This window comes from Oryza sativa, chromosome 6 (assembly GCF_034140825.1).
Source record: "Oryza sativa Japonica Group chromosome 6, ASM3414082v1".
In the NCBI taxonomy this organism is placed as follows: domain Eukaryota; kingdom Viridiplantae; phylum Streptophyta; class Magnoliopsida; order Poales; family Poaceae; genus Oryza; species Oryza sativa.
Genome location: NC_089040.1, coordinates 14,374,048 through 14,384,437, shown reverse-complemented (window position 1 = coordinate 14,384,437; position 10,390 = coordinate 14,374,048). Strand labels below are relative to the sequence as shown.

At 40.8% G+C, this 10,390-nt stretch overlaps 1 long non-coding RNA gene across 1 annotated transcript; it reads right to left on the bottom strand.

Annotated features, from left to right (window-relative positions):
• Positions 1-717: 717 nt before the first annotated feature.
• On the bottom strand, positions 718-2,770 carry LOC107281226 (uncharacterized). The gene is made up of 3 exons (XR_010741866.1): positions 2,334-2,770; positions 1,374-1,993; positions 718-848 (listed from the first exon to the last, which is right to left on the bottom strand). It is a non-coding gene; the product is annotated as an uncharacterized lncRNA (long non-coding RNA).
• Between the last annotated feature and the right edge of the window lie 7,620 nt (positions 2,771-10,390).

Genomic DNA, 10,390 nt, shown 5'->3' with positions numbered 1-10,390 from the left:
TAGCACGCCCTGAACCCGATTTGATAGGACATGCATTAGTGTAAAGCAAATCTTTCATGCCTTCATGTGTGCGACGAATTTTGCATCAACACACTTTTGGCACACACAGTGGGACGAATTTACTCTGTCAACCTGTCTAAAGAAGTTAATAACGATGATATTATTTGAGTGACAGTAGACAGGTTGACAGATAAACAGAAAACAAAGTAGATCAAGCGACGCAAGATTTTCAAAACCTGTGCTTGGAATATTTTAGCATGACTCGGAAAGGACCCATATAGAAAACTCGATTCCTTGAGCCGATGATTGAGGGAGAGGGAAGTGTAACTCCTCCAAAGATTCCGACTCATCTTTTTCAAACCTTTCAAGACTAGTAATATGCACGTGCTAACGCTACGATGATATTTGGAATGTAAACCAAACATAAATGTAATATAACCGAGCTTGAAATAGATATATTTAAGATTGATGAAAAATGAACAGTATAGAATTATTATATTGTGAATTACATAGCCACACGTGTCTAAAATAACATCCCCATTTTTTATCTTTTGAAACCATATATATAGTTGGTCAATTTGAGAGATTCTTGATGCGCTTCTTAAATTCCTGTATGACTATAGGAGTAATGTCTTCAAATAAATTCTCATTGTACTTCAATAAGTTAATAAATCTGCAAATAGTTCACGTAAATGGAACATAATGCTTGATCTCAAATGACAAAGAAACATATATAGCATGGGCATCTTATCCCTGATCAACATCACAAAGAAGGCATTCATCATTTTACAATGTTAAATGAAAACATACAACATCAAAATCTATTGCAGCCGGATTATGAGCCACCCCTGCAACATGAAAATTCACATTTATATTTGCATGGATCTATGACTCATACAGATTTGAAAGGCATGTATAATCTAACCTGTGAAGTAATTCCAGTAGTAAAATAGAATGTTTTGTAAATAAATTGTAGTAAAAAAAACTGTACCAACTGGAAACCTTTCAAAAGAGGAAGGAGTCAAGCCATATCGAGCAACGAGGTTTGAAAATGAAATCATTTTGTGTAATAGTATATATACTACTGAAATAGTGAGAGCAACTCCATCACTCTTTTATGGTCAATTTCTCAACCTCCTAGGGGGTGGGGTGGGGGGTCGCTCCAATGATTGAAGAACAATGTTCAACATTGTTATACTTACCCTACCTATTATGTGTGATAATCCACAATGATTTTTGACACAATGCGATATACGTCTAAAGAAGTGGTCCTTCTAAGATCATATGCCGCCAAACCACTATTGAATCATCACTGAGAATAGATAATAGATAATTTGTGGCACAACTCAGGCTATTAGAAGGGAGCTATTTACCTCAGATGCTTTTGGACATCTACCATTTGCAGCTGCAAAGCAACCAAGGTGACATGACAATTCCTGCAAAAAAAAATGACAGAATAAGCAACTGAATATCAGAGACAGGACGCAGGAAACAAGAAATTTCAACAGCTGTTATGTCATCCTTGTTGAATTGTTGAGATGAACCTCAACAATCTGACCCCTGCGATAGATTCAAAAGCATATGGAGTGAAATTCTTTCTTTGTATTTTATTCCATGATATTGAATAAGTTGGCAGATTAACCATGATACTAAGCCTGAGATGCAATTCAAAGGTCAAACACGGGATAAAAAAAAAGGAAACTTGAAATCTGAGGCTCATCGCCCCCATGCATACCATCCTGAATTTGAAATGTTACAGATGACATTTGACCATAAGGATATAGCTTCATCAAAGGCAAGTCATGCAATTTAATATATACCACGTATTACTTCAAAAGCACCCTCGAATGACAAATCGGACTTAATTAAATTGTTCACTTAATTCTATACAGGGTAACAAGTTCTTTCAGAGATGCTTGGAGCAACCAAAATTTTATTTAGTCACTCCATTCTTCTGGGATATGTCTATGCACAGTTGATTTATGTGAAGTGTCTGCAAATCAAAAGGCAAGAATACCCAAAAGTTAGTCACTCCATTATGTTGACATATGCAAGAGGAAAAGAAGTAGAAGAACAAAATTTGCAGGAATAAGAAGCATGTGAATCATGTTTGAGAAAATTTGCTGGAATTATATAGATCTGTACAGTTCAGTTGACAAAAAAAATACAAGAAAATTATAGAGCATCCAAAATCATGTTCACTGAAGACGCAAAATCTCCACCTTGACTGTTCACTGAAGCTTTATATATCCATAACCAAACCTATTGCCTAATGCATATGTACATGCAATTAACAGATCATGAGGATTTTCAGAGACCTGTTTGCAACTTACATATGTGAAGCAGCGGTTGAGTAGATGACGTCAATACCTCATCGGTGGGGTTGACGGCATCGACTTGAGCGTGGAGCCGCGGATGGAGGCGTTGGCGGAGGCATAATTGATGACGGGGGCGGCAGCGATGGAACGTGACGGTTGCGCGCCGCGTGGTGACTCGGAGATGATCGTGGGCAGTGGTGTGGCCGTGAACGACGAGCGGAGGTCGACGGCGAGGAAGCAGGATCAGGCGGTGATGTGGTCTTCGAGATGGGCGGCGATTAGTGGCGGCTCGAGATGGGGATCGGCGCCGACCAAACGCGGTGGTGGTCCCGGTGATGTGAGAGGGGGAATCAGTGACGACGAGCTGGGGACAGGGGTTCGGCGACCTGGATTTGGGGCAGAGGAATCGGCTACCCCTTCATGTGGAGGCGAAGGAATCGGCGATGAATGGCGGCATAAGCGCGGTGACGTTTGCGAGAGGAAAAAGATGGGGGCGCGCGATTTTTTTTGAGAGGAGGGCGCGCGATTTTGGGGGAGGAAACAGCGATCCAACGCGCGATATCGGGAGAGGGTTCGGCGTGGGATGATCTAGGTCGTTCGTTTGTATATAGATGATTTGGAACATTGGATTTGATGAATGAGTAATGTAGGTGTAAGAGTGAGTTGGTGAATTATAGGGTAGATACAGTACATGATGCTGTAAATCGAGCTTTAATCAATTAATCTGGAGTTTAGTGAATATATTACAAAATTTGATCATAAGGGTTGTTAATGGATCTACTGTTCGAGAGAAACCTATGACGTCTGTAAATACCCTCCTTATTATAAGGCTATGAAAACAGAGTTTCAGGAACCTACTTATGATATAGCTAAGGATGAAGGCCCATGGACACCTAGCAAGATCCATATTCCAAAGGTGTCTATTGGGTATCATAAAGTTGCCTAGTATGGGGGGGCAACACCAACAGCAACAACCTCAGCAACAACAATATCATGAGCAATCTAATCAAAACAATCGTTATCAGCGGGGATCGTCTCATCAATATTGGCAAGAATGACCACCAGAACCACATCAGTATCGGCTAGAGGGTCAATGTGAATATCAACATGGTGAAAGACAATATCAACCGTAGAAGAATCAACATGAGCAGCAGCCAACACAACATCAATATGTGGGTATAGAAATGAGGAGTGGGCAGACAAAATAGCTGAAATTATACGGGAACAGTTTGGACTTAAGCCTAAGAAAAACATACATACATGTATCGGTAACCATATTTTGATTGGTTTGACAGGGTTCCATTACCAAACCGATACAGGCACCCAATTTCTCAAAGTTTTCAAGACAAGAGAATATTTTAATAGTTGAGCATGTTAGTCGATTCCTGACACAATGTGGTGAGACATCATCTTAAGAGGCTATGAGAGTTAGGTTCTTTCCATATCACTTTCTAGATCGATGTTCATTTGGTTTTCTTCTTTACTAGCTAATCCTATATACCTATACAAATCATCCCCACTACTAGGAATTCTCTGCTTCCTGGTGCCTCCACGTCATCCTTTTTCTCCAAACCGTTGGATCTAAATCGAGCGATCCGTCCGCCCAGATCGCGCTTCCACGGTTCCACCTACACCGCATCACGTGCCGTCCACCTGGATCTTATCCTCTCCTCCCGCATCACGCTCCGCCTCCCCCACCGGCCGCGGCCACTGCAACGCTCGCTCTTCCGCCGCATCGAATCCCAACGAGCACGTCCTCCGCCTCCTGCGCCGCGCGACCTTCCAGTGCTGCAGCCCGCAGGTGGTCCCTCTCCCATGCCGCGTGACCTAAGCTCGCACCGCATCGCCTCCCTCTCTCCCACCAACAGCATCAGCGCATCGCATAAAGGGGATCGTCGGCAGTAGGGCAAGCGACGGAACGAGCCATACCACCCGCGCGGCCGCGCCAGTTCAAGGGAAACATGCGCAGGCCTAGCCGGCTCCCAGTTGTCTATCCATCTTCCTCTCCTAATAAATGTCACCTGCGTTATTTGGTTGTTGTCTCGCCTCCCTCTTCCTGTCTTCTTTGTATATATTACACACATTATGTTGTTTGTTGTATTGCTGCACCATACGATCACACAGGTTCATGGATCCATCTTCTAGGCGATGAGATTAATTGTTCCCCTTCATGCTGATCCCTATTGTTCCCGGTTCATCCCTAATACAGCATTCCAGGTAAATATCTCTTTCTAATCGATATTGATTGATGCAGATTGTTTCTCGGCAATTCAGCTATTAGTTCCCGACATATATTTTAGTATCCCAACCTGACCTCTTTTCTTCCGTACAACAGTATTTGTGGTTGCATATTACTCACTCCCTGCTTCACTTTCTTCTCAGATTTGACTGTAGGTTTATTTCTGGATTCAAGTACCCTACAACGTTGAATAATAAGTATATTGGCACAATTTTTTTTTGGTACATACTACTAGATTTGATTCCAAAATATACATTTTCTGCTATGCTCAATTTTTCAATCATTTAAGTTACCTTGCAACTGTCCATGAATTTTATATTTTATACTGGTTATAGTATTATGTCCAGTGAAGCAACTACAGTATTTGATATGCAAGTTATGCGACTATAGATTATTCTTTGAGGTGACAAATTATAAAAAAAAAATGTCATCCTCCAGGCAGACGGTGATTTTGCACATGATGTGATTGGAGATAATTCCATCATATGCAGCATGGTGATCAATGATGTAAGTGAAAGGTATAGTCTCTGCAGGTCCCTCCCTCCTGGGATTTTCTTTACAAATGTTAATTGATTTCATAATTTAAATTATAATATTATTATCTCAAAAAATTTCTTGATTTTCCTTATCTTTCATTCTTATGTATTTGAGGAGGCAAGAACCAATAACCTTTTTTTACAGAGCGATTAGCCAATTGCTAACGTCAGTTCAGTCGATCAATCTGCAGAACTTCCCCCCGAATTTGTATGTATATTAGGTTACTCATCTATAAAACAGGGATTGGTGACTGGGCAATAAGCTTCATATCATCGATATTAGCTGTATAAGGTATTTTTCAGCTTTGCTCTTCTCATTTGGAAACAAGCGTTTGGTCTATATAAACTGTGTTCAGTTAGACAATAGATAGCCTACAGTAGCTCCAGCCAAAGTATGTATATGTGACCATTCAATTGTTGTCGCTACATGAGAAAGACTTCTCTTTATCTCATTTCTTTAAACTTATTGGTTCATCATCCTTAATAAGCTCCTATTATACAAGGACCCTAACTCATTTCTTTGAAAATGGTGTACATCTGTGCAGCTTTTATGTTAAATCCTTCCATTTAGAATCTGTGCACGGACCCTTTAAACCTATGTCAATACTTAATATCCCGCAGCAACGCGCGGGGTATCATCTAGTTATATCAGGAGTTGGGCCAATCTAGTAAAATAGTTTCATAATTACTTCTTTTCTGGAATCCAAAAGATGAAGCTTTCAGATTTTACATCGTTTAGACAATGGTCAGATGAATCAGTCCCTGATTAAATCCAAAGGTTTAGAGATGTTTGAAGCCAATGTTATAGTTTCAATTTGAGCATTGCACATTTAGAATTTTTGGCTTTTCAAGGATTGCTTGGGGCTAACTAAGGACATTTTCTTCACAAGATTATGTATGTTTTTCTCACTTGATGTAAAAGGTGTTGGTTCATGAACCGTGATTCCAGAAAGCAAGGTAAGAACAATTTTCCAAGTTGGTTGCTAATGTCAACAATTATGCTTCTAGATGAACATCAACATATAAAATCAAATTAAGGCGAATATTTCCTGTAGAAAAAAGAAATAGAAGAGCATGGACATATTACAATGTATTTTCTTTTATCCGTAGAAAATCGTGGACATTCAACTAGTATTCCAAAATCTGCTACTCACCCCCCATCCGCCAAGCCTCGACTCCTCCACTGTTAGAAATGGAGGAGTTTTGACCTAAGCCCATATCTTGCCTCCTCGGCTGGCGATGGGACACCTACCGCCACTGCCATGCCTCATAACCCTGTTGGGCTGCCGACGATGCGAGCCCCCGTGCGACCGTGAATGGGATGAATCCAGCTGCTATGGCTCCCCCGATCCCACCTCTACTGTCCACGGCGCTACCCGTCACTGGCACGACGACCCCACCGCCTGTGATCATGACGAAGACCCGCCCCCTGACCATGCGTACCTTGGGATCCACGTTCGCTAGGCGCACCTCAAGCTCGTCATGCGCATGGCAACCGATCGGCATACTTAGTTGAGAGGGAGCAAGGAGGGAGACGGGATGTGGAGACGGTAGTGGAGAAAATGAGATGGAGAGAGTAGCAAAGGTTATCTCGCAGGTCGGAGGATAAGGGCGGTTGAATTGCAGGAGTGGGGATAAAAAGAATCCCACCCCACCGGCTCGGCTTGGCTCGGTTTTATGGGTGTTATATTATAGGTGTCAGTTTTTTAATTAACTGACACCTTTGAAATATCTATAGGTTCCTATCCTTTAAAAAATTAGTACTATTAGTGCCAGTTTTTCTCTAGAACCGGCATCTACAGTTACTCAAATCTGCTGGTTCTATATTTTTGCATTCCACAAAGGTGGGACACGATCATTAGATGCCAATTTTAAATGAACCAGCACCTATGAGTCAGTACTTATTAGAGGTTTTCTATAGTAGTGATTTGTCGGCCTTCGAGATTTTTTTCGGGAATTATTATTCAACTTCGTGGGCCTAAACTATATAGTTGCAACAATTGAAACCCTGTGTTACGTTCTTAAAAAGAAATTGTAACTCAGTAGCTGTTTACGTTGCATTTAACTGTTTGTTTGACTATCAGTATTTGTATTTGCTAAGAAATTCAAGGTGCCGCATGCGCTTATATCCCATGCTAATGTCACGCGCTAGGAAGAGGTTGTATGATCAGTTTATTGTGAGATTATTCTGGTGATGTAAATTAACTGCGGATGGTAGCTCAAGCAAGTTAGGCACAAAAGGGCAGAACATATAGCAAGAATCAATCCTTGGACAGACTCTTGTATGATTGTGTGGTCCATATCTCTGCCTCTTGTATACAAATCTCGGGGGTCACAAAAGGTGTCAATATTTCTATGGAGTTCTGCGAATTGATTCATGGATATCCGAATCCACGCACCAATAATGGAGACAAGCCCAAAAGGTTTACTTATTGCATTTTGCCATGCTTGTAAACCTCTTGTTTTGGTCGAGAGCTCTTGCTTTACTCACAGGAATCTAAGCAGGAGAGTTAGTTTGGAATCTTTATTTCTAAAATTCTAGGATAAGTACGTGCTGGTAATATTTCCACAGATGTAAAAAAAGCGCGAATTAATTGCCATGTGTTCAGGCAAAATGGTAGAGAATCAATTACCATGTTCAGGAAAAAGGATATATAGCTAATTAATCGCCACACAAGTTATATCTATTTTTATGTAGTTGTTGTCCAACGGGATGAGTCTGGTCTTTTCATCCAAGGCTACAATTCATAAGTTTATTCGGTTTTCTTATCATACCATGATACCAAGCACATTGCTCTAGGATATTTAATTATATTGATACATATAATAAAGATCCATTTGTAACCTATAAACAGAACTGATAAAGAGGAAAACGAAGCCAACATATAGACAGCATTCTAAATTCTGAGACGCCATTAAAAAAACATTTGGAAGGAATAAATTCTGCCCATAGAAAAAAGACCATTCCCAAGGTATGTACACCTCCTATATAGTTATAACCCACTACATCCTAAAACTCAATATACATCTTAAAATTATGCAAGCAATATCATCTATAATTTATTACACATGCAAGCATCTTCACAAATATTTCAACATATAACATTCAATCATCTTCACAAATACTTACACATATTAAACGCATCACATCTTCACAATTAAGAAAAGGCACCCGAAACGGTCCCCCTACACGGATATGAATTGATACTTAATCTGTGCTTTTAGGCTTGTACCCCTACACGAGGGCTCACTCCCATACCACATACAAGAGGGCTCAATATACGTAGGCCAATTCTTGATCCGTACTATTTTCAAAGCATGTGAGTTTTTTTTTACAAGAGGGCTCAATATACGTAGGCCAATTCTTGATCCGTACTATTTTCAAAGCATGTGAGTTTTTTTTTTGGCAAGACCAGGATTTGATCCTTCGTGGGTAGCTCCCCACTGGATGGTATGTCCCATCATGCTACAAGCACATTCGCACCATGATGTTAGAAAAGCAATGCTTAAGAATAGTAGATCCATCATGAGTTCATTTTGGCGATAGCCATATCGTCACTCTATACATTATGTGAAATGAAGACTGTAAAGAGGTGATAGTGTGGGCTGTCCGTATATCGGATTGACCAAGGTCTAACCGACGTGGGAGCATTTTGACCAGCTTTTAACTGTAGTGTGAAGTGGGTTTGTGCCTTTGGATGTTGGTGGGAGGAGTTTCATTCTTGGGAGGGAAGAGTGTTGTATAGAATAGATTTTCTAACTGAGACCGATAGTTGTGCTTAAATGGTGAGGATTCCTCTTTGTTAGGTCAGACATAGATGCCATATGCTACTGTAGAGCCGGGCATCCGTGATGAGCCATGTGCGATGGACTAATGAGAAAAATTAGAAGTCATCTCAAATTGGTCAAAATGTATCCTATTTAAGATATTGCTACTGGGGATGATCCATCACTAATATAAGGTCATCTGTGATGGATCATAGTTGTAACACGTCACATATGACCTATAACGGGTCATAAACATGCCCCGTCACATATAACAAATCATCTGTGACGGTTGTAATGAGAAGGCCCATAAAAAATGAAAGCACTCATCGGTGACGGGCCATAACTATTACCCTTCACAAATAACGTTATCTACGATGGGTGGTAGTACCTGTCACAGATGGGAGAAATTTTAAATTTTTGAATTTCACAAATAACTCGGATAGAGACATGCTCTATATGAAAGTTGTAGATCTCAACAAGGTCTAGAACTTAAAAATTAAAAACACTCCTTCTCCCAGGTGCGAGTCTATTATTGAGGGGCTTTCTATAACTTTCGCTTTAGCTTCGCGACCCCTTTCCGGAATTTGAAGTATTCGTCGCCCTACCCTAAGAAAGGACTACCATATACTACTGTCCCTGCTTTACCTGCTGTCCAAGCAAGTACTAATTTCGAATGCGAGGTTGCGTAGCAAAGCTACAAGCCGAAAGTCAAGAATGAACTGAGTTAACTAGCTAGTAACACTGTCCTACTTGTCTATTCGTTCCAACTATTCTATTTGTTTGCTTGCTGGAACAAGGGAATATAGGGCTGCTGAGCTGTCCAAGTAGAAGTAGAGGCAACAAACAAGTGGAAGCAACCGATGCTTTGGACTCCTTGATGCCAGTCTGTGCTTTGAGCCTAATGAGTTGACCAATTCCTCTACCCCGCTTCTTCCCCCTGGTCTTTCTTTCCCACCGGGCCCTTTCCACCGGTAAACCAACCACGGCATACTTGGCAATTGGCCCTTTCCATGGTGGTTTGGAATCTCAGCAAAGCAGACATTCCGGAACTCCCAACTTTTGGTTCGGTCGAAATTTAACGACCCGAGTTCATCATCGTATTTAAAGAAAAGTGACGCCTTCTCCGAGGGGGTCATGCCCAAGCTCTTTCTGGCTCGAGGGCTCTGATTGGGAATGGTATGCGAAGTTACCCGCGGATCACGTTCTAGTACCTCCGGTCCGTGGTTCGACCTCCCGTAGTGGTCCTTGCTTTTCTTTTTGAATGCTCCGCGACTTTAACTTTAGATCATTTATATGCCCAAATATTCAAAATAAGTGGCGAGATCTATTTTAAGAAACTTAATTTTGAATTATTCAAATCATCTCGGATTGAGATATATACCCTATAAGAAAGTTGAGTGGTTCGATGGGATCTACAACTTTATAATTGATAACATTTTCATTTGAGATTGTTTATATCCCCAAATATGTGTTATAATTGGTATGATCTATTTCAAAAATATTTTTTAATGAACGATCTCGGATGGAGA